This window comes from Salvelinus fontinalis, chromosome 7 (genome assembly GCF_029448725.1).
Source record: "Salvelinus fontinalis isolate EN_2023a chromosome 7, ASM2944872v1, whole genome shotgun sequence".
NCBI lineage: Eukaryota > Metazoa > Chordata > Actinopteri > Salmoniformes > Salmonidae > Salvelinus > Salvelinus fontinalis.
The window spans coordinates 59,985,383-60,005,312 of record NC_074671.1 but is presented as its reverse complement, the minus strand read 5'-3'; the positions used below and the strand labels follow the sequence as shown (position 1 = coordinate 60,005,312).

Genomic DNA, 19,930 nt, shown 5'->3' with positions numbered 1-19,930 from the left:
TCTTCAGACTGGGCCGCTGCATCCTGACTGCGCTCTGCAGTGTTCTCTTCTTCTGAAGCCCGCGGTGCAGGTGTGTTTGTTCGGGAGAAGAACATAGTGATAGGCAGCTGTTGTCGCTCTTTTTTCTTCTTTGCAAAAAGATCCTTGTACACCGACATGCCACCATCGATTACGTTGGAGAACTGTAATGAACGGCTCATCAAAGGGTCCCATTCCTCAGCTACTCGCTTAAGTTCAGTGGCCATTCGCACCATGGTTGCTAAGCGACCAAGCGTTAGTCCTTCCTCCTCATCTCTCGTGTCCAATTCGTAGCATGTTTTGATACAAGAAGCGGGAGTGAGTTTTTAGCGAATCAGAATGCAGAGCACAATGCACCAAAAAAAAAAAAAAAATGCATTATGAAAATCCGCGAAATAGCGAATTCGCGATAAGTGAACCGCGAAGTGGCGAGGGATCACTGTAGTTCACCTAATTTCAGTTTATGTGCCGAAACAAGCATAGAGAATGTAGAGAATCATTGTACCATCTAATCCGCTGTGAAATATATTTTCAATAACCAAAAAATATTGTGTATTCAGCTGTTTGAAGCTTGTGTACAAAACAGAAAGTAAAAGACAAAAAAATTAACTTAATTACTCAGGATTGGTGGGTCCCCAGCGGGACGGTTGAGCTAACATAGGCTAATGGGATTAGCATGCGGTTGTAAGTAACAAGAACATTTCCCAGGACACAGACATATCTGATATTGGCAGAAAGCTTAAATTCTTGTTAATCTAAATGCACTCTCCAATTTACAGTAGCTATTACAGTGAAAGAATACCATGCTATTGTTCGAGGAGAGTGCACGGTTTTCAACATGAAAAGTTAAACAAATTAGGCCCATTTGGGCAGTCTTGATTTTAAAAAAATAACAGAAATGCAATGGTTCATTGGATCAGTCTGAGAATTTGCACACTCCATCTAGTGGCCAAAATCTAAATTGCACCTGGGCTGGAAAAATAAATTATGGACTTTCTCTTGCACTTCAAAGATGATGGTATTTTAGGCAACTTTAAAAAAAATAATTAAGGGGCCGATCCTTAAGAGGATCATTGTACGAGATCTTCAGTTTCTTGGCAATTTCTCTCATGGAATAGCCTTAATTTCTCAGAACAAGAATAGACTGACAAGTTTCAGAAGAAAGTTCTTTGTTTGATAGTTTTTTTTATTTCCCTCATCAATTTACACACAATACCCCTTAATGACAAAGAAAAAGAAAAAAACAGTTATTTAACCTTAATTTAACTAGGCAAGTCAGTTAAGAACCAATTCTTATTTTACAATGGCGGCCTACCCTGGCTAAACCCTCCCCTAACCCGGACGACGCTAGGCCAATTGTGCGCCGCCCTACGGGACTCACGGCCGGTTGTGATACAGTCTGGGATCGAACCAGGGTCTGTAGTGACATTCTAGCACTGAGATGCAGTGCCTTAGACCACTGCGGCACTCAGGAGTCCGACTTGTACCGAAACCACTTCTGCGTTGTCTTGGCTGTGTACTTAGAGTCGTTGTCCTGTTGGAAGGTAAACTTTTGCACCAGTCTGAGGTCCTGAGCGCTCTAGAGCAGGTTTTCATCAAGGATCTCTCTGTACTTTGCTCTATTCATCTTTCACTCGATCCTAACTAGTCTCCCAGTCCCTGCCGCTGAAAAACATCCCCACAGCATGATACTGCCACCACCATGCTTCACTGTAGGCATGGTGCCAGTTTTCCTCCGGACTTGACGCTTGGCATCAGGCCAAAGAGTTCAATCTTGGTTTCATCAGACCAGAGAATCTTGTTTCTCATGGTCCGAGTCCTTTAGGTGCCTTTTGACTAACTCCAAGCGGGCTGTCATGAGCCTTTTACTGAGGAGTGGCTTCCATCTGGCCACTCTACCATAAAGGGCTGATTGGTGGAGTGCTGCAGAGATGATTGTCCTTCTGGAAGGTTCATCCATCTCCACAGAGGAACTCTGGGGCTCTGAGTGACCATCGGGTTCTTGGTCACCTCCCTGAACAAGGCCCTTTTCCCCCGATTGCTCAGTTTGGCCGGGCGGCCAGCTCTAAGAAGAGTCTTGGTGGTTTCAAACTTCTTCCATTTAAGAATGACAGAGGCAACTGTGTTCTTGGAGACCTTCAATGCTGCAGAAATGTTTTGGTACCCTTCCCAAGATTTGTGCCTAGACACAATCCTGGTTCGGAGCTCTACGGACAATTCCTTTGACCTCATGGCTTGGTTTTTGCTCTGACATGCACTGTCAACTGCGCGATCTTATATAGACAGGTGTGTGCCTTTCCAAATCATGTCCAATTGAATTTACCACAGGTGGACTCCAATCAAGTTGTAGAAACATCTGAAGGATGATCAATGGAAACAGGATGCACCTGTCTACATTTTTGGCAGCAGCTAATTAAACAAATACAAATATCTGAGCTCAATTTTAAGTCCCATAGCAAAGGGTCAGAATACTTAAATAAGGTATTTCTGTTTTTTATTTGTAATACATTTACAAAAATCTCTAAAAACATGTTCTTGCTTTGTCATTATGGGGTGTTGTGTGTTGGTTGATGAGGAAAAAAATTGATTTCAAAAATAAATTAAATCAATTTTAGAATAAGACTGTAACGTAACAAAATGTGGAAAAAGCCAAGGAGTCTGAATAGTTTCAGAATGGACTGCACAGGGCATGATCAGAGAGGAAGTGAAAGAGAGGTCATAGCCCAAGAGTCCCTGGGGTGGAGAGAGACAAAAAGAGATTATCTCACCACAGCTGGTCAGGAACGAACAGAAAGAGACAATGAATCTAAGACCCTTTTATAACCATTTAACCATGTTTAGATTCCAAATCTGAGTTGGTGACCAATAGCATTACTATTGAGTTAACAAACAATCAGATTGGCACTCCCTTTCTGATCATGCCTTGGAGAGCGCATTTGGAAACTATTTGCTCTTCATTTCTCTATCCGTATGAATATTATTCAAATGCGTCAGACTCTCTCATGGCTTCACGTTGAAAACAAATTACTATCCAGTCTTCTGATTTTCTTCAGGATTGTTATATATATATATATATATATATATATATATATATATATATATATATATATATATATGTATATATATAATGTATTTTTTAGGCCAGTTAGTACATAGTAGCAACATGCATAACCTCCAAACCAGACAGGCAAATTCAGGACATCTAAGACAACCCAAGCCAAGGACAAATCGCCTTAAATCTACAGTTTTATATAGAGCCATAGCTGAATGGAACTCTTTACCAATCCATATATCCCAGGTAAAGTGTAAATCCACCTTCAAGGAAAAAAAATAAAAGAACTCTAATGCCATAGACCATATGACTGGACAGGAAATAGAAAGAACTCTAATGCCATAGACCATATGACTGGACAGGAAATAGAAAGAACTCTAATGCCATAGACCATATGACTGGACAGAAAATAGAAAGAACTCTAATGCCATAGACCATATGACTGGACAGAAAATAGAAAGAACTCTAATGCCATAGATCATATGACTGGACAGGAAATAGAAAGCATCAACTGAAGGTTTAATGTGTTTCCTGTCAGGTATTTTAATTGTCTCTATTGTCTACTTGTTAAATGTTTGTAAAGTATTCATTTGTAATTGTTTGTAATGTCTTTTTAATTGGTGTTGGACCCCAGGAAGATGAGCTAACGTTATGGCGTTAGCTAATGGGGATCCTAATAAAAATTCACTAAATTCACATCAGACCTACAGGATGTAAAAACAGAACTTCTTCTAACCAGAGGTGTGAAAGAATGGGGGATGGTGAGATCAACAAAGAGAATGAATTCCAGAGAAGACCATGAACCCTCTTGCATACAGTTGATAAGAGGAACTTGGGGGGCAGCCTTACACCCGCCAGAATCAGAAACTCGAAAATCCCATTTGTTTTTCATTTTTGTTCAGTTTACTAGGTGTACAGTCGTGGCCAAAAGTTTTGAGAATGACACAAATATTAATTTCCACAAATTTTGCTGCTTCAGTGTCTTTAGATATTTTTTTCAGATATTACTATGGAATACTGAAGTATAATTACAAGCATTTCATAAGTGTCAAAGGCTTTTATTGACAATTACATGAAGTCCATGCAAAGAGTCAATATTTGCAGTGTTGACCCTTCTTTTTCAAGACCTCTGCAATCCGCCCTGGCATGCTGTCAATTAACTTCTGGGCCACATCCTGACGGATGGCAGCCCATTCTTGCATAATCAATGCTTGGACTTTGTCAGAATTTGTGGGGTTTTGTTTGTCCACCCGCGTCTTGAGAATTGACCACAAGTTCTCAATGGGATTAAGGTCTGGGGAGTTTCCTGGCCATGGACCCAAAATATCGATGTTTTGTTCCCCGAGCCACTTAGTTATCACTTTTGCCTTATGGCAAGGTGCTCCATCATGCTGGAAGGGCATTGTTCATCACCAAACTGTTCCTGGATGGTTGGGAGAAGTTGCTCTCGGGTGATGTGTTGGTACCATTCTTTATTCATGGCTGTTCTTAGGCAAAATTGTGAGTGAGCCCACTCTCTTGGCTGAGAAGCAACCCCTTGTCCTCGTCAACACTCACACCTGTGTTAACGAGAGAATCACTGACATGATGTCAGCTGGTCCTTTTGTGACAGGGCTGAAATGCAGTGGAAATGTTTTTGGGGGATTCAGTTCATTTGCATGGCAAAGAGGGACTTTGCAATTAATTGCAATTCATCTGATCACTCTTCATAACATTCTGGAGTATATGCAAATTGCCATCATACAAACTGAGGCAGCAGACTTTGTGAAAATGTATATTTGTGTCATTCTCAAAACTTTTGGCCACGACTGAAGACCTTACTGTGAAATGCCGATTTACAAGCCAATAACCAATAATGCAGTTCAAGATATAGAGTTAAGAAAATATTTACTAAATTAATAAAGTAAAAAATGTAATAAAAAGTAACAATAAAATAACAGTAACAAGGCTATATACAGGGGGTGCCGGTAAGGGGGGGGGTCAATGTAAATAGTCCAGGTGGTCATTTGATTAAATGTTCAGCAGTCTCATGGCTTGGGGGTAAAAGTTGTTCAGGAGCCTTTAGGACATAGACTTGGGCTTCGATACCGCTTGCCGTGCGGTAACAGAGAGAACAGTCTTTGACTTTTTTGGGCCTTCCTCTGACACTGCATAGTATATAGGTCCTGGATGGCAGGTAGCTTGGCCCCAGTGATCTATTGGGCCTTCCTCTGACACCGCCTAGTATATAGGTACTGGATGGCAGGAAGCTTGGCCCCAGTGATGTTTTGGGCCTTCCTCTGACACTGCCTTGTATATAGGTCCTGCCAAGCAGGAAGCTTGGCCCCAGCGATGTTTAGGGCCTTCCTCTGACACCGCCTAGTATATAGGTCCTGGATGGTAGGAAGCTTGGCCCCAGTGATGTATTGGGCCTTCCTCTGACACCGCCTAGTATATAGGTCCTGGATTGCAGGAAGCTTGGCCCCAGTGATGTTTTGGGCCTTCCTCTGACACCGCCTAGTATATAGGTCCTGGATGGTAGGAAGCTTGGCCCCAGTGATGTATTGGGCCTTCCTCTGACACCGCCTAGTATATAGGTCCTGGATTGCAGGAAGCTTGGCCCCAGTGATGTATTGGGCCTTCCTCTGACACCGCCTTGTATATAGGTCCTGGATGGCAGGAAGCCTGGCCCCAGCCATGTTTTGGGCCTTCCTCTGACACCGTCTAATATATCGGTCCTGGATTGCAAGAAGCTTAGCCCCAGTGATGTATTGGGCCTTCCTCTGACACGCCTAGTATATAGGTCCTGGATTGCAGGAAGCTTGGCCCCAGTGATGTTTTGGGCCTTCCCCTGACACCGCCTAGTATATAGGTCCTGGATGGTAGGAAGCCTGGCCTCATCGATGTTTTGGTCCTTCCTCTGACATCGCCTAGTATATAGGTCCTGGATTGCAGGAAGCTTGGACGCAGTGATGTATTGGGCCTTCCTCTGACACAGCCTAGTATGTAGGTCCTGGATTGCAGGAAGCTTGGCCCCAGTGATGTTTTGAGCCTTCCTCTGACATTAGTGCTGTATTGACAAGAGAAAAATGAACGTCTTATTTTTAACTTTCTGCAGAATGAGAATGTGGTCATTTAACAAGTTGACGCCAATCACCACATCCTCTTTTGTCAGATGTTGTGTTGATTACGGCTGCGCTGAAATCGGTTGAGGGATGAGCAGAAGAGGAATGCAGAAGAAATAATAAAAACTCCACTTTGTCCCTGACAGCCAACAGAGCCTCATTATAACACACCCCTTGTTACATGTGTCTCTTGAGGTCAATCTACTCCAGACATATTAAATACACATTCTCACTTGACACAGTCAATGTAAATCAAAAAAGTTAAATATTCAAAATGGCACATACACGGACTCGACCTGACTCTGACGTGAGATGTCATGACGGATCAGACAGATTGAAGTGTACTATGACTACTTGCTGTGTCTTGTACGGTGATCCACTAGTAATGTAAGTTGAAATTGAAAGTTAACTGTCAATCTAGACATGGCTACTGTTTGAAGGTGGTGGTTGTGGTGGTGGTGGTGGTGGTGGTGGTGTGGTGGTGGTGTCAATGAAATATATTGCTATTAAATTCAGGACTTGAATTAAAATGATTTGATTGAATTTCCAACTTGTGATAGTAAATATTGCATGCTTACAAGGAGTATGCCTATATAAGGCAAAGTCAAGTGGACTTGACTATGATTGGTCTGACCTCTAGCACCTATAAAACAATGTTGTGGTTTGTCTGTACAGCAGCAAAGAGCACTCAAACAGGCAACTGCTACACAAGCAGGAAACAACCCAATCACCACCACACATTTGAAACGATGCTGGGAGTTGTGGGACATTTGTTGTGTAAGACAATTATTTTGTTACTACAATTAATAACTTACGAGTCAAATGTGTAATTACCTGTTTGTTTCTAGGTCTCTTTATATGCTGTCTATGAGCTGATGGCTTGACAGAGACACTGGTGGAACTTGGACAGAATACAATCATAAACTGTTCTCTTAACATAGAAAGTGCATACTGGTACATACAGCACCAACCACAGCCTCCACTGGCCATACTCCGCTCTTTCACTAGTAGTAGTCCTGCTGCTTTTTATTACAATAATAATTATAGACAGAAATATTCATTAGAAACAGGACATAGATTGTTAATACAGAATGTAACAGTAGATGATTGTGGAGTGTTCTACTGTGCAAAGAAAGAAAACGATAATCTCCTATTCAGTAATGGCACCAGACTCATGACCACTGGTAAGTGCACATTTCATTCAATGATGAACATGTATGGTGTACAGATATGTATGGTGTACATATGAGCTACCTTTTGGGTATGTTCCAAATAATGGAAAATACTGTTTTTCAGTTTTAGTTGTGGTTGAGAATAACTCAGGACATTTTACATTGGCTGCTATTTATCTTTTTTTCCACAGACTATCCAAACCAGACCTCCAACTGCAGGTCATCATGGGAGAACTGTCTTCTGTCTATTTACAGTGTTCTGAATGTTATTCTGATCGTTATGATCCTGGGTGTGTAAATGGAAATACTAGATAATATCAAAATGTAAAAGTTTGAAATCGTTTAACATTTAAATGTTGTTTGCTGAGTAGCCAATGTTGCATGTGTAATGTTGATATTGACATATCCTATATTGTTGGTGTATATTTCAGTACATATCGTGGCCTTGGCATGTCAGAACAGAAACTGTCTCTTAAAACTAAGATCACCTCAACATGCAGATCAGAGGTAAGAGACTTGTTGTACACCACCTGAACAGTTGCAGCATTCTCCCTCACAAATTGATTAAACTTAACAGTATCAAATACTGAAAACCATCCAACATATCATGATGTAACTGACTGTAGGTATGGTCTTTTTAAAAGATGAATTGCATTGTTGTTTTGACAGAAATCAGTGACACAGATCACAGCACCACCAAGAAGATTCCATCCCAAACTTGTATCAATAATTACAATTGCAGTATAGTGCATAGTTCCACAAGCGCAAACTAACAACTTCTGCAATAGATATATTCTTAGAATCACTTCCTGTAGAATGATACAATTCATGTGACGATGTTACAGTAAACAATGACTAAAATACTCTTGTGAATATGCCTGTATCCTATCACCCCTTTCTACCGCTAGTCAGTAATGAATAAATACGTGTTTCTTTATTTCCCCCTACTTTGACATTTATTTGTACTAAAATACATGCATGATGTAGGTCTACTGCAGTGTTTCCCAAACTTGGTACTCTGGACCCCAAGTTGTGCACGTTTTGGTTTTTGACCTAGCACTACACAGCTGATTCAAATAATCAACTAATTATCAATAGTTAATCATTTGAATCAGCTGTGCAGTGTTAGGGCAAAAACCAAAACATGCACCCCTTGGGGTCCTGAGTTTGGGAGATGCTGGACTAGTGTGTTATTGTATACATGAACGATCAATCCATTAGTGTAACTTTCTTCTAGTAAAATGTCATGATTACAGTAATCAGTTGCTTAACTTCCTTTTTGTTCTAAAGCTGTGACTTCTGTGGAAATGTTCAATGAAATTGCAGTGAAGATCACAGGAACAAAAGGTATGACTCATGACCCACTCAGTTGAGGGTAAAGTAGAGCAGCAGTTGTCAGAAAGATATTACACAGTGGAAAGTACCACACCACACCACCACACAAACAGCTCATGTAAATGGTCACAGGCTGTGGTTTAATAACAGTATTTCTTCCAGTGATGTTTGTGAAAGAATTAGTCTGGCAAGAGGTTGTCTGTTGCAATACACTTTCATAATAAATTATTTCCTAACAACATGGTCTTAAACTCAAAGAAACACAGGCCTACCATGTAGATATGAGCTCTATTGGATGTGTAGAGTAAATCATGCAGAATGATTTAGCCGTAGCTTTTGGACCATTAACGCAATATTCACCAGGGTTGGGGTCAATTCCATTTAAATTCCAGTCAATCGAGGAAGTGCACTGAAATTCCTATTATCTTCTATGCTTTTCAATTAGGAAAATTTGGAATTGGAATTTGGTTAACTTTCTGAATTGCCTGGAATTAAAATGGAATTGACCCCCACCCTCATCTTAACAGAACTCCTCAAATGGTGCGTCCTTGATGACACTTCAGTTACCCAGTGTTATGGCAGGGTAAGGTGTGACACTGCCTGGTGCTATGGGGTCTACATAGTCTTAAAAACTGACCCTCGGCAACACAGTGACTAGAGTCTGGTTTCAACGATGGACCTTTTTGGCAAAGAGGAACTACGTATTTCCTCTATGCCAAAAGAGTCCTTCATTGAAACCAGACCATTGTGTTGCCTAGGGATAGGTTTCAGACTTGTTTCTATGTATCAGGAAAATGGCTCCATCTATCTACAGGGACACTACTGGGCTTCTTCCAAATAACCCCTGTGACATCTTCCCCTCAGTCACTGTCTTGGGTCTTTAGGGGTTCTCCCTTTCCACTGCTCTCCAGGGGCCATATTCATGAAGCATATCAGTGCTGATCTAGGATCAGGTCCTCCCTGTCCATGTGATCTTGTTCATTATCATCCAAAAGCTAAAACTGATCATAGATCAGCACTAAGACACTTTATGAATAAGGGCCAGTTAGGCCACCTGTTTCAAGTTTTATTAGACTCGTGTACGGATACACTTAGTATACACTGTCCAACGAAATGATTACTTGCAGGTTCCTTCTCAACAATGCAAAACAATAAGAAATAAGAAAATACAAGAATAACAACATGAAGTAAATGGCTCAGTTGAATAGAATAAACATCGTAGCATAAGTATAATACAGGAAGGCACACTTTATAGCCCAATATTTACACGTGTTTTGGCGAAGGGGGGATTGCGGGCAAGTGTTTATACAATGTTGATACGGTGTAATAACAGTGCCACTACACTGGGTAAGACTAAGGTGTTGCGCTCTTTTATTCGTGTGCCAAATCTTAATGAACACAACTTTCCAGACGGTGGCAGTAATGCACCATCACAGATGGTTTACACCATTACGGGCTCGCTTGAACCTGGTGTTGGGTTGTGACCGGTTTTCCATTGCAAGGCGTCCATCTGTCTCGAAGTGCCAAACCGCATTACCACTACCATGCGCTTGATGTTGGTCCAGTGTCATCTCAGTGTTTTAAGGAGCACCAGCTGATGAAAAGGGAATATTCAATTTTGATAGCGCTCACACATGTAGGCCTACATGTAACCAGTGCTAAATACATGGATAGTCTACAGGTCATTGTTCCTTCATTGGGTGTTGATTGGAAAGAATCAACAAGCGTCTGACACAAACCATTAGGATAATGACGCACGAATCTTAATGCATAGGCCATTACAAATGTACTGACAAATAAGATACACAGCCTCGCCTTGGTATGTAAAAGAAACACACCCCGTTACCCCACCGTTTTTCTGGCGTGATTTATAAAGCCCATAGGCCTAAACCTACAGTACCTGAGGAGAAACAGCTTTAATGGAACTTGAGCAAGCGACCACAGGCCTGTGTGTCGAGCGCACTGCCAGTGCCATATAGTTCCAGACCTGTAGCCTATGTGCCATAAAAGGTCCGGAGGGCATGTTCACAAGAAATCTACAAATGCACTCACTGTCAATAGCAAGTTTGGCTTTGATGCTGAGTATTGCTGACAGGGGCTTTGCCAACTTTTTTTCCTCGCCTCTTTTTTCGACACTCACCCCCTTCGCGGATCGCGCCCATCCCATCATCTGTGTGTACATTCTCAGAATAAATTAAACATGTCCAATCTCCAGGTACTTCATTATAGTCAACAATTTAATCTAATAACATTTGACACGTTTGGATTTAACTTCATAGGCCAACTAATTGCAATGTTGCCTCATATTCGGTTGACAGTAATTCTTAGTTAGGCCTATGTAGCGGCAGAAAAAACGTTTTTTTTAGAAATTCCTTTAGAAAGGAACCGTTATCTATTCAACAACCGTTTCCCCACTGCGTATCGATCGCATGTAATGCCTTTACTGTGTGCGTTCATCGTGCTCATGTGAAATCCACCGCGGTGCAGAGCGCAATGAAGCGGCATAACCCCACGGGTTAGTTCCCATGGGACTGTAGGGGGAGAGTTGTCTGTCATTAATAACGGCAATCGAATTACTCGGACCCGGTTTGAGCTATTATGATGCTTCCGTTTGCACAGTTTTAAATGAAATGGGTAGTTTTTCTCATGATACCGCGCCAAGTATTGTATATCTCTCTAGTCTGTTTCCATTATATTCCATTCTATTCTATTCCTTAGATTTAAGATTGATTTGGGGTCAGGTGATCCTAGATCTGTGGTTATAGACCTGTGCAATAGATTATGCTATATACCTAAATATATGTTTTGCTGTCAGTGTTGGGTATGGCGTATTGTCCAGTCTATGTCCCAATGATATAGATAATGTTATAACATTTTCAATCCCAATTATACTGTATAATTTGTGTACTTCTACTTTGAAGACAGCAACAAACAGAAGACTTCATACTCGAATTTACCCTATACTCTTAGAAAAAAAGGTTCTGGATCTATTTAAAACCCTTTAGTAGGGTTCTTCTTCCTGAACCAAAATTGGGTAATATAGAACCATTGGGTTTCATATACTGTTCTATATGGAACCAATGTCGGGTTCTATATAGAACGATAAGAGGTACCATATATGAAGCAAGCATAGAACCCTTTTTGGTTCTATCCAGAACCTTTTTTTCTAAGAGTGTAGGGTAATTTCGAGAATGAAGTCTTCTGTTTGCTGCTTTCTTCAAAGTAGAAGTATAGAAATTATACAGTATAATTGGGATAGAACATTTTATAATATTACATATCCCTGGAATGGGACATAGACTTGAAAATATGCCATACCCAACACTGAGAGCAAAAAAATTAATGTAGGCATATAGCATAATCTATTGCCCAGGAAGAAAAAAAACAAATATGCACAGTAACCTATTTACCTTCAATATCTCGCTCGCTTGCTGGCGGACTCTTTCGCCCTCCCTCCCTCCCTTTGTTTTCGCTGTGGAGAGCGCTGGTGGAGCGAAGCGTGCTGGAGGTTTATGGTAATTGCGGTTCCCCGATTGGCCTTCTGGGTAGAGTCTGCGACTGGAACCAAGGCGCAGGCACTCATTCTCCGCTGTACGTCTGGAGGCGGTAGTTGTGAGTGCTCTGAATAGTGCCGTACGGAAGAAAACGGAACAGTATAACTAGGACGAAATAAAAACTAATGGGAACATTGACAGAAACACCCTAGCCTCTCACTGAAAATAATGGGCACTGTTAGCATTCTTTATTTGTTGAAAACGGAAATTCTCGCCATATTTTTGAGGTGGCGTGTGTGCTGTATGGCGAGCTCAACATGGCGCTGCAATGCATAACCAGACTGAATTAGTTTATTGTTTATTGAGACCTACGACGGTTGTTGTCACCTGTGCTCCTTGAAACATTCACGACAACGATTCACTTGGTGTCTTTTTACTAATGGATATATTTACTGGGGGCAGAAACGTAGCCTATCACTGCGACTCCGTGGATGTGGTCGTTCATTGTCGCCTACTCGTCTTTCCCGGATTTTTACCAACTGGAAATGTATAAAGACTAAGGATGTTTTCGTAGTCTAAACTTACCTACATGTCATTTAACAAGCACAACATTGTCACCCCTATTTGCTGTAAAGGTAAATTACAAAAGTAATATTAACCCCCGACGCACGAACTCTCGTTGGGTCGTTTTGACTGACTCGGGGAGCCTAGAGAACACGGCCAAAAAGTTCCAACTGGACATCTTGTGTTTTGGCCAAGGACAATCGAATTTAGAGAAATTATTCTGGAATTTCTATCAGGTAGGCTAAGATATTTTTTTGTGGACGTTTGTGCCTTTGTTTTCCTTTCCATGTTTCGTTTTGTTTGCTTTTCTGTCTTGCTCCAGTCTGAAGACTCGATCTTGTTCGGCGTCGCTCTGACGATATGGAGACTTGGCCATCTGATAAGGGCTTCTACAAAGAACTGCGTATTTAAGTGGAATATTTAGTTGCTTGCCAATGTTTTGGTGTACTGAGAGAGATGTGTTAATAACCTAGTAGAATTCATGTTTCACATAGGCTTTGTATAAACCTAGTCTAGCCTACACCCGTTCCTATAGAAAGATTGTAGCCTATTGATGGTGTAATATTGGATGGTTAGTAAGTCATAATGAGAGATCCAACGTTTTCACGGGACTTTCCAGCTAACCTTTTTTTCAGCCAGTCAGCTAAATTTAAAGGAAAATGTCAAATAAAAAAATTGCGTGTAGCTCGTGTGTGATAAAGATGTAGGCTAATCTAATTCTCATGTTTCAAATGAATGGCCTGGCATAAACAAATTAGTTGAGTCTCTGTGGGAATCGGCCTTTAGGCCTTTTTCTATATATAAAAATAAAGATCCAGTCTTAATTTAGTGCCTCGCCCATTTTTGACACCATCCCATATACCTTGTGGAACGACTTTGCAGATAAACGCTTGTGGAGGTCATCTGTGTAATTTCACTGCGCATTTCAGCGAGTGGATGATGGTGTGGTGGGCTGTATGGTTTTCCATTTATGAACGACTTCATGGATAGAATGCGGAAATCATGCTTAAAATTAATTGTTATAACGGGCTCGGTGATCGAGCACATTGAGACGGCTGTAGGTGTCCTGCAGGATAATGTAAGCCTAAGTAAACGTGTCTGAGGCTTCTGTCCCACATTGGACGATGCAAGGTCTGTTTTCTTGTACACTATATAGTCTTGTCATGTTGGCAACTTGACGTGTTCTGTCGCCTTAACTTAAACGAGTCCGAACTGAAGTCCTCCCCTCGCTCCGGGGACGGGAAATGACTCTGGTCACAGGCTGCGCTACGGAATTCGACTCGTTGCATATACCGTACTAGACACAAGCAAGTGCAGACGCAACAACGGAGTGCAGTGTTTTTGGACTCATAAAAACGCCTCAATTTATGTTTTTAAACTTTTTTTAAACTCCAAGAACAGAGCGAACACGGTGGAGAAGCAACTTACTGGGCTTTAGGCTCATAGGAAAATAATACAGGCCTAGGCTGTTTATTTCACAAAAGTTAACTGGAATTTGTTGTCAGTTTCCTACTTTGCTACCATAAATTAATTCTGAATACTTGGTAGCCTAACTGAAAGCTGAATGTGGCACAAAGACCGAGGGGTTAGCTTCGTAGGCCTATTGTCACAGCTTATTCAAAAAACATTGTCCTTTATAGGCCTACTGAAGAACCAATTTCAAATTGACTGCATTTCAAGACTAAGAATGTGTTTTGTTTATATTTCAATTTAACCAACTTGGTATGGGGGCTATGAGAGCGCAATTTATCCGCTTTGTTGTTTGCATTTGGCATAAATGAAGGCTATCATGCCGTTGACAACTATCTAGGCATATTTCATATGACAGTCGACTCTAATGAATGCTGTCACATACGAACAATTAGGCCTAAAACTTGGATAAATCTTGAAAGACATCCATTACAACAGTTACGCAAGTACCTGTAGACCCGTTTTTTTATGTTCAAATAACAGATTTCAGGACACAAGAACGGCTTAAACAGCTTGCCTAACCAATTGGTATTGTCAAAATCCTACTTTTAAAAATGATTTATCTGAGGAGAGACCTCCCTACTCGCATTCTGCATTTATCTGGTGAAGGCCTACGCCCCCCATTCTGTCGACCCGGGTTGTTTATTTTTAGCGCAGCCATCTCGGTCTGCTGGAGCCTTTGTGCACTCAACGCAGACAGACGAGTCGTGTCCAGAGAGACGGTGCTTTTGAGGATATTTTTTTCCTTCATCCACCACTTTGAAATGTGATATGGAAATAGTAAATCGTTGGCCAACCGCCGAGAGAACATTCGGCGTCAGATAACATTTATTTAGGAATTTTCTTTTGAACAATGGGAAGAGTAAAACGCATCAAAGATAAGCGTGATTGACTCACGGTTGTCAAGCTTTTTCTGCTGCACCAATATTAGCTGGTTGTTGTCATGTAGGCCTAAATGAGGCCTTTCTCTGTCAGTAGGCCTATAGGCTACTTCTAACGTATGCAGAATTTATTAATAGGATATAGGTCCGCTATTTTCCTAGTTTGACACAATCAGTGGAAACGCTTGTGAAGGAAAATAAACCCACGGCACTGCAGTGAGCTGTAGAGAGAGAATTGCTTAGCCGACTCCCGCAGGAGATGTCACAGTTTGATTGAAGCTTTTCCTCTACAAGGCGAGTCTCCCCTGGGACGGCGGTCCCGAAACAGGAGAGCTCTTCTCTCCGCTTCAGAGCGCTTTTGTGCCGCAGCAGGAGCTCTGTGTGCACGGTTCTCTGCGCTCGCTCGTAAAAGGACGCCTCCTGACGCCCACACATTGTTTTCTTTACGCGACGTTCTCACCAGCAGCCAGAATGCACCTAAGTAGAAGGATAACAGCCCCGAGATACCTTACACTAGGGGCACATATTTTATTTAAATGGAACCCGGGGCCCGTCGAATTGGAGCAGCCAAGTTGTAGGTCAAGTGAGGGACACCTCCGTGGTGTTTGGCTGGCTGTTTCTGCTTGACACCCATTGATTTTGTGAATTTGTCACGCCGTCTTTTGAACGACACGTCTATGATTCTGTAATATAAACTGTGCAATTAGACGGCATGTCGTACAGGTCGCATGATCTCCGTTGGGTGCTCGTCTTATCCTAGGCCTATAGCCTACAAATATCCTAGGTCGTTGGATAAAGTCGAGAATACATTTTTACGTTATTGATGAATTTGTTAGGCGAATCCACATTGTAAAACCACCACCATGCCTGCAGCCAGGGGTGTTACCGTGTTTCCTAAATCCTGACACTGTCTTTGCCAAAACGGTCGTCTGATCCCCTGATGCAATAAAAAGCAATAAAAACTGTAAAATGAAGTAAAACCCTTTTGAACTACTTTTTGGATAGGCTTAGGGCCGTATTATTTTGGATTGGTTTTATGCACCAACAAACAAAGCCGTCAACCTCCAAAAGGATTGAGGGAGAGCGCAATGGTTTGGTTTCACATTGAATTGCCTACAGGAAACGAAATAACACGACCATTAAATGATTGCGCATAAGGGGACTTGTTTTTCTGACCAGCAAGGTTTTATCCGTTCGAATAATGGCGCGCCCAACGCATCCGTGGTTGTAATCTGAAGTCTGGACACGCCCGTGTCCCTGAAAATGATTAATCAACCGGAATACAACTAATCCATTTTATTTAGTCATTTTATTATTGAATTCTATTATGTTAATGATTATGTTAATAAATATTATAACATTATATTGCCATAATGCAGTATGCCTAGACAATCACACAGATGTGTGCATTGGCCAATGTCACAAATATAAATGTTATATTGAAATGTAAATGAATGTAGACAGAGGGACAAATGACAGATTAATGACGAATTGCTTGTCTCACATTGCGGTGAGTGAGTGGGACAATTCCCTTGGCTGCGAACCTCTTCGCGAACGAACATTGCACGAGAGACCTCTGTTCTGTGTGACGAAGGGGGGAAGTTGTTTCGTAACAGGCTTATCAAATATCTGTGGTTAAGGAGCACAGGCAGGCTGCTGCTGGGGCGAGTCGCACGAAACAAAACCAGACTACAGGCTGCTTTGTCTGGGGCGCTGCTAGGGCATCCAAGCGTCATGAGAGTTGGAGCCAAAATAGAGATGGGGGGGAGGGACACCAAATGCGAAAGATAAAGGGAAGCGAGGCCAAAACAACAAATGGCTCAGCTGGCACTTTGCATTTTAACTGGATTAAATAAAAAAACATGAGTTCATTTCTGGCCATTTGTGTCACACCAATAATAGGGCCGCTTCATTTCCTGTAAAAAAAGAAACACCAGTCAGACAGCTCAAGAGGCATGGTTAGATATGCACTATATATATATATATATATAGTGTACCCATCAAAAGTTTGGACTCACCTACTCATTCAAGGGTTTATCTTATTTTGTACTATTTTCTACATTGTAGAATAAATGTGAAGACATCAAAACTATGAAATAGCACGTATGGAATCATATAGTAACCAAAAAAGTGTTGAACAAATCAAAATATATTTTGTTTTTGAGATTCTTCAAAGTAGCCACCCTTTGCCTTGATGACAGCTCTGCACAATCTTGGCATTCTCTCAACCAGCTTCACCTGGAATGCTTTTTATTTTCAACAGTTTTGAAGGAGTTCCCACATATGCTGAGCTGTTGGCTTCTTTTCCTTCACTCTGCAGTCCAACTCATCCCAAATCATCTGAATTGTGTTGAGGTTGGGTGATTGTGGAGGCCAGGTCATCTGATGCAGCACTCCATCACTCTCCTTCTTGATCAAATAGCCATTACACAGCCTGGAGGTGTGTGGGGTCATTGTCCTGTCCCACTATGCACAAACCCGATGGGATGGCGTATCGCTGCAGAATGCTGTAGTAGACATGCTGGTTAAGTGTGCCTTGAATTCTAAATAAATCAACGACAGTGTCACCAGCAAAGCAGCCCCACACCATCACACCTCCTCCTCCATGCTTCACGGTGGGAACCAAACATGCGGAGATCATCCGTTCACCTACTCTGCGTCTCACAAAGACACGGCGGTTGCAACCAAAAATCTAAAATTAGGACTCCTCAGACCAAAGGACAGATTTCCACCGGTCTAATGTCTATTGCTTGTGTTTCTTGGCCCAAGCAAGTCTCTTCTTATTGGTGTCCTTTAGTAGTGGTTTCTTTGCAGCAATTCAACCATGAAGTCCTGATTCACACAATCTCCTATGAACAGTTGATGTTGAGATGTGTCTGTTACTTGAACTCTGTCAAGCATTTTTTGGGGTGGCAATTTCTGAGGCTGGTAACTCTAATGAACTTATCCTCTGCAGCAGAGGTAACTCTGGGTCTTCCTTTCCTCTAGCAGTCCTCATGAGAGCCAGTTACATCATAACGCTTGATGGTTTTTGCAACTGCACCTGAAGAAACGTTCAAGGTTCTTGACATTTTCCGCATTGACTGACTTTCTCTTTGCTTATTTGAGCTGTTCTTGCCATAATATGGACTTGCTCTTTTACCAAATAGGGCTATCTTCTGTATACCACCCCTACCTTGTCACAACACAACTGATTGGCTCCAATGCATTAAGAAGGAAATACATTTCACAAATGAACTTTTAATAAGGCATACCTGTTCATTGAAATGCATTCCAGGTGACTACCTCATGAAGCTGGTTGAGAGAATGCAAAGCTGTCATCAAGGCAGATTGGCTACTTTGAAGAATCTAAAATATATTTTGATTTGTTTAACCCTTTTTTGTTTACTTCATGATTCCATATGTGTTATTTCATAGTTTTGATGTCTTCACTATTATTCTACAATGTAGAAAATAGTAAAAATAAAGAAACCCTTGAATGAGTTGGTGTCCAAACTTTTGACTGGTAGTGTGGGTGTATAATTTATTATTATTATATATTTTTTTTTACATATGATTAATTCTAGGTGTTTGAAAAATGTATAATTAACCAATTTACAGACACGGGCTAGTCCCCCTCCGGACCACCTCATGTACTTTGTTCCCCCTCAGATTTTTGGTGTACATGACACCCCTGGTCTGACTAATAGGTTTTCTCCGTAGCCTTTGGAAAGCAGTTCTGTGAATCAGAACAATAAACAATAAAACCCTGTTTTCGCTCTAGAAATAAGCAATAAGTCTCCTTCTGCCTATTCAACAGCACATGCCGTTGACAGAGAGTGGAGTTTGTTTATCCTGGGCAAGGGGGAGGGGTGTACGAAATGGGTTTATCTCTCCCCCCCCCCCCCCCCCCCTCCCCTCCTCCCTGTCGGCTGACTGAAAGCTAGGGTCATGGAGGGTGTGGAGAATGAATGTGGAGAACGTGACTGTACTGTTGTTCCACTCTCTGCGCTATAGACTCCTCCTTTAGCAGAACTGGAAAGGATTTAATGGTTGCAGTGAATGTGATGTCTATAGGGAATAGGTGAGGGATTTGGTTGTAGGAGTGATGCGAGACCATTGGAATTGTCCAGGCATGGTCCTATGTTGTGTGTGATCTGAGGTCCAGAGTGTACACATTTGATGAATGTGCTAATGGCTAATAGGACTGTTATTACACTACATTATAATGTATTTTGTTCAAAAGACAGGTATTCGTCTTCTATGTTCCTCTGTATCTCAGTTGGTAGAGTATGGTCCTCTGTAGTTCAGTTGGTAGAGTATGGTCCTCTGTATCTCAGTTGGTAGAGTATGGTCCTCTGTATCTCAGTTGGTAGAGTATGGTCCTCTGTATCTCAGTTGGTAGAGTATGGTCCTCTGTATCTCAGTTGGTAGAGTATGGTCCTCTGTATCTCAGTTGGTAGAGTATGGTCCTCTGTATCTCAGTTGGTAGAGTATGGTCCTCTGTATCTCAGTTGGTAGAGTATGGTCCTCTGTATCTCAGTTGGTAGAGTATGGTCCTCTGTATCTCAGTTGGTAGAGTATGGTCCTCTGTATCTCAGTTGGTAGAGTATGGTCCTCTGTATCTCAGTTGGTAGAGTATGGTCCTCTGTATCTCAGTTGGTAGAGTATGGTCCTCTGTAGTTCAGTTGGTAGAGTATGGTCCTCTGTATCTCAGTTGGTAGAGTATGGTCCTCTGTAGTTCAGTTAGTAGAGTATGGTCCTCTGTATCTCAGCTGGTAGAGTATGGTCCTCTGTATCTCAGTTGGTAGAGTATGGTCCTCTGTAGTTCAGTTGGTAGAGTATGGGCCTCTGTAGTTCA

At 41.6% G+C, this 19,930-nt stretch overlaps 1 protein-coding gene and 1 long non-coding RNA gene across 5 annotated transcripts in view; both read left to right on the top strand.

Annotated features, from left to right (window-relative positions):
* Window positions 1–6,749: 6,749 nt before the first annotated feature.
* On the top strand, window positions 6,750–8,283 carry LOC129859932 (uncharacterized). Its single transcript, XR_008760219.1, has 4 exons — window positions 6,750–6,951; window positions 7,538–7,636; window positions 7,778–7,853; window positions 8,016–8,283. It is a non-coding gene; the product is annotated as an uncharacterized LOC129859932 (long non-coding RNA).
* A 3,933-nt stretch (window positions 8,284–12,216) lies between these two features.
* The window catches only part of LOC129859931 (BCL-6 corepressor-like), a 100,770-nt gene continuing 93,056 nt past the window's right edge, over window positions 12,217–19,930 (top strand). For 3 of the 4 annotated variants that reach the window (XM_055930184.1, XM_055930183.1, XM_055930182.1), the window contains exon 1: window positions 12,218–12,975. The gene's annotated coding sequence lies outside the window, so the exon portion shown is untranslated. Of the gene's footprint in view, window positions 12,976–19,930 lie in introns of all 4 variants that reach the window. The other variant, XM_055930185.1, reaches the window with a different exon arrangement.